Raw genomic sequence first — 5693 nt, 5'->3', positions numbered from 1 at the left:
TCAAAACCCAGGCTCATAAGATGGGTGTTGCTTCTGCAAGAGTTTGATATAGAAATAACAGACAGAAAAGGGACAGAGAACTAAGTGGCTGATCATCTATCCCGGATAGAGCCAGTAGAAGGGACGTCCTTTCCCTCTATTGAGATCTCTGAAACCTTTCCGGATGAGCAACTGTTTGCCAATCAGGAAACACCATGGTTTGCAGATATTACAAACTATAAAGCTGCAAGATTCATACCCAAGGAGTACAGCAGGCAACAAACAAAAAAATTAATTACTGATGCAAAGTACTACCTGTGGGATGAACCATATTTCTTTAAGAGATGTGTAAACGGAATAATCCGTAGGTGTGTGCCTAGAGAAGAAGCACAGAAGATCCTATGGCATTGTCATGGATTACAATATGGAGGACATTTCGGAGGTGAGCGAACAGCCACAAAAGTCCTCCAATGTGGCTTCTATTGGCCCACTCTCTATAAAGACTCCCGAGAGTTTGTGTGTAACTGTTACAGCTGCCAGAGAGCTGGTAATCTGCCTCATAGTTACGCCATGCCTCAGCAAGGGATCTTAGAGATTGAGTTATTTGACGTATAGGGTATTGACTTCATGGGGCCTTTCCCACCATCATACTCAAACACTTATATTTTGGTGGCAGTCGACTATGTATCCAAATGGGTAGAGGCCATTGTAACACCCACCAATGATACTAAGACAGTGCTGAAGTTCCTCCAGAAACATATCTTCAGCAGGTTTGGTGTCCCTAGAGCACTAATCAGTGATGGGGGCACTCACTTCTGCAACAAACAGCTTTACTCTGCTATGGTCCGATATAGAATTAGCCACAAGGTGGCAACTCCATATCACCCACAGACAAATGGGCAAGCTGAAGTCTCTAATAGAGAACTAAAAAGAATCTTAGAACGGACTGTAAGTACCCGTAGAAAGGATTGGGCAAGAAGCTTGGATGATGCCTTGTGGGCATACAGAACAGCATTCAAGACTCCTATAGGGACCTCTCCATACCAGCTTGTGTATGGTAAGGCTTGTCATCTGCCCGTGGAACTGGAGCATAAGGCCTACTGGACAACCAGATTCCTAAACTTTGATGCCAAATTAGCTGGAGAAAAAAGATTGCTCCAGCTGAATGAGCTAGAGGAATTCAGACTCACTGCTTTCAAAAATGCCAAGCTCTACAAAGAGAAAGCAAAAAGGTGGCATGACAGAAAGCTGTCATCTAGAGTCTTTGAACCAGGACATAAGGTTCTGCTGTTTAACTCTAGGCTTAGGCTATTCCCCGGAAAACTGAAATCCCAGTGGAGGGGACCATATGTGATTACAAGTGTGTCACCATATGGCTATGTGGAGCTTCAAGACATTGATTCTAATAAGAAGTTCATTGTTAATGATAGAGAATCAAACATTATCTTGAAGGCAATGTTGAGCAAGAGTGCTCAAAGCTAAGGCTAGATTAAAAGCTCAGCAAGGTCTAGCTAAAGACAATAAAGAAGCGCTTGCTGGGAGGCAACCCAGCCATTAGCAAAGCCTATTTTTATTTAAATAATAATTATACGAGTTTAATATAAATAATCTTCAAGGTAAAGAATCAATTGCATAAGTACACAAGGTTACAGAAGGATTCAGAGTACAAAACAGGGAGAAGGAGCTCACTGGCAAGAAAACGCCAGTAAGAGGTATATTTGGGCGTTAAACGCCCAAAAGAAGCATTTACTGGCCGTTTAACGCCACACTTACAGCATCCTGGGCGTTCAAAAAAATGCCCAGTGACAAAGGATTCTGGTGTTTAACGCCAGCCAGAAGCAACAGCTGGGCGTTAAACGCCCAAAAGAGGCTACAGAGGGGCGTTAAACGCCCAAAACATGCAGCAGTTGGGCGTTTAACGCCAGGATTGTGGAGAGGAGGAAGTTTTGTTTCCCAAATCTAAATTTTTTTAATTTTCATGATTTCATCCACAATTTCTTGCATAAACATGTTACAAACTCTCATCTTTCAATTTCAAATTCAAAAAAAATCTTTATCCTAAAAATTTTTCTCCATTTTTCTTAAACCCCTCTTAAAATCTTTTTCTGAATCCATATATTTCTTAATTCCGTTTCAAATCTTTTTCAAAAACTCATCTATCTTTTTAAATTCTTTTCAAATCTTTTTCAAACTATCATATTATCTTTTCAAAATTTAATCTATCTTTTTCAAATCCCCCCTATTATCTTTTTAAATTTAAAATTTCATCTTTTGCATATCATAATTATCTTTTTACAAATCATATCTTCTATCATATCTTTTTCAAAATTTTCAAACCCACCCCCTCCTTTATAAATCCAAACTCGGCCTCCCCCTCTCCTCCACAATTCGAACTTGCCTCTTCTTCTATTCCTCTCCTTTCCTTTCTTTTGTTTGAGGACAAGAAAACCTCTAAGTTTGGTGTGTTGTGCTTTACGTGATCACTGAGCTAAGACTCACTGAGATTATGGCTCCTAGAAGAAAACAAACCACTTCAAGAGGAAAGAAAGAGAATATTCCAAAACCACTTTGGAATCAGAAGTTCTTAACAAAAGAACATTCAGACCATTACTACAGAATAATGGGTCTAAGATCAGTGATCCCGGAAGTTAAATTCGATCTAAAAAAAGACGAATATCTGGAGATCTAAGAGCAAATTCGAAACAGGGGCTGGAAAATCCTAGCTAATCCTGAGACAAAGGTGGGAAGAAATATGGTTCAGGAATTCTACGCAAATGTGTGGCAAACAGATAGGCAGAGAAGGGCCGGAATCGCCTTTTACACCTTTCGAACCATGGTCAGAGGGAAAGCTATTTACTTCCACATTGACAAAATAAGAGAGATCTTCAAAATGCAGCAACTACAAGATGATCCGGATTCCTTCAGTAAGAAAATGGTGAGATTAGATAAGCGCTTGGACCAAATTCTGAAGGATATATGCATCCCTGGGACCAAGTGAACAACCAACACAAAGGGTGTCCCAAATCAACTCAAAAGAGGGGATCTCAAACCAGTCGCCAGAGGCTGGCTAGACTTCATTGGGCATTCCATATTGTCCACCAGTAACCGCTCTGAGGTTACCCTCAAAAGAGAAGTCACGATCCATTGTATTATGCAGGGAAACAAAGTGGAAGTTGAAGATCTGATTTCGAGTGAGCTCTACACAATTGCAAACAAGAACTCCAAAGAAGCTAAATTGGCTTACCCAAGCTTGATATCTATGCTATGCAAGGATGCTGGGGTAAAGATGGGAGTGGATGAGTATATCTCAGTCGAGCACCCAATCACAAAAAATCAATGGAAGGACAACAGGTGCAAGACAACCCCATCAAAAGGAGGGCACAGGAGTTCCTCCCAGAAATCCCTCAGATTGACTATTGGACCCGCCTAGAGGCCTCTGTCACCAAGCTGTAAGAAGCTATGGATCAACTAAAAGAAGAACAGCAAGTTCAAAATAATATGCTCTGCAAACTGCTGAAGGAACAAGAGGAGCAAGGGCGTGGGCTACAGGAGTTGAAACGCCATAAGCTATCTCTTGAAGGGCCAAGCACCCCACAGACTAAAGGAGCATCCATCTCCAAAAATAAAAGTTGTTGAGTCCTAATCTTAGCCTTAAATCTGTGATAACTTTTACTATTAGAAATCTGCCTTAGAAGTTATATGAGTAGTAGTAATTAGTACCTTTATCTTTATTTTTTTTATTTTATTTTTCTATCCCCAAATAAGTTATAATTTATCTTTCTTATCATTATTAAACATGAATAAAATAGCCGATTTTTAGAATAAGGAGGCAATTTTACGAGTTTTAACAAGAAAAAAATTCAAATTATTTATATGTGGTGGCAATACTTTTTGTTCTCTGAATGAATGCCTGAACAGTGCATATGTCTTTTGAATTTGATGTTTATGAATGTTAAAACTATTAGGTCTTGAAGAATGATGAAAAAGAGAAATGTTATTGATAATCTGAAAAATCATGAAATTGATTCTTGAAGCAAGAAAAAGCAGCAAAAAAAAAGGCAATAGCCCTTTAAACCAAAAGGCAAGGGTAAAATAAAAAGGGTCCAAGGCTTTGAGCATTAGTGGATAGGAGGGCCCAAAGGAATAAAATCCTGGCTTAAGCGGCTAAACCAAGCTGTCCTTAACCATGTGCTTGTGGCGTGAAGATGTCAAGTGAAAAGCTTGACACTGAGCGGTTAAAGTCGTGATCCAAAGCAAAAAGAGTGTGCTTAAGAACTCTGGACACCTCTAATTGGGGACTCTAGCAAAGCTGAGTCACAATCTGAAAAGGTTCACCCAGTTATGTGTCTGTGGCATTTATGTATCTGGTAGTAATACTAGAAAACAAAGTGCTTAGGGCCACGGCCAAGACTCATAAAGTAGCTGTGTTCAAGAACCAACATACTAAACTAGGAGAATCAATAACACTATCTGAATTCTGAATTCCTATAGATGCCAATCATTCTGAACTTCAAAGGATGAATGGAGATGCCAAAACTGTTCAGAAGCAAAAAGCAACTAGTCCCGCTCATCTAATGAGAATTTGAGCTTCATGTAAAAATCTGAGATGTTATTGCTTCTTGACCTTCTTTTTATCCTGTTTTATTTATCTAGTTGCTTGAGGACAAGCAACAGTTTAAGTTTGGTGTTGTGATGAGCGGATATTTTATATGCTTTTTAGGGGTATTTTCATTATAGTTTTAGTAGGATTTAGCTACTTTTTAGTATAATTTTATTAGTTTTTATTTAAAAATTACATTTCTGGACTTTACTATGAGTTTGTGTATTTTTCTGTAATTTTAGGTATTTTCTGGCTGAAATTGAGGGATCTGAGCTTTAATCTGATTTAGAGGTTGAAAAAGGACTGCAGATGCTGTTGGATTCTGACCCTGCTTCACGCAAAATGGATTTTCTCGAGCTACAGAAACCCAATTGGTGCGCTCTCAATTGCGTTGGAAAGTAGACATCCAGGGCTTTCCAGAAATATTTAATAGTCTATACTTTGTCCAAGTTTTGATGACACAAATGATGCGCATAAACTAGTTATGCTACGATTTAGGAAATTGCACGATCGGCAAAATTCCTTCCGGCAAGTGCACCGGTTATCGTCAAGTAAAAACTCACAATAGAGTGAGGTCGAATCCCACAAGGATTGGTTGAGTGAGCAATTCGGATTAGAAGTTGTTCTAGTTGAGCGGAATCAAGATTTAGATGAGAATTGCGGAATGTAAAATTGGCGGGAAAAGTAAATGACAAGAAATTTAAATGGCGGAATCTTAAATTGCATGAAGTAAAGAGCAGAAGCTAGATTGCTGAAATTAAAAAGGGAATGGGGGTGATTGCATGAATGTAATTGCAGAATGTAAAGAGAAAGTGGAAATCAGAAATGGGGAATTCATTGGGTTATAGGAGATATTGAGATCTCCGAATCAAAACATGTTTATCTCTTCCTCAAGCAATGCGTTCATTGAATTTTGCTTGGCAATCTTATATGATTGGATCCCAAACCCTTGGCTCACCAATTCTCTCTAAAAACAAACAAATTCCCAATCCCTTGGTTTAAATGTTCATAAGAAGAGATGATGCCCGATCACTGATTATACCACACAGTTTCATGAACCACAATTTGGTAGGATTACATGTCACAATATCCATCCAAACCCCAATCCAATTCA

Source organism: Arachis ipaensis, chromosome B06, assembly GCF_000816755.2.
Source record: "Arachis ipaensis cultivar K30076 chromosome B06, Araip1.1, whole genome shotgun sequence".
NCBI classification, from domain to species: Eukaryota; Viridiplantae; Streptophyta; class Magnoliopsida; order Fabales; family Fabaceae; genus Arachis; species Arachis ipaensis.
This window is presented reverse-complemented; position numbering follows the sequence as displayed.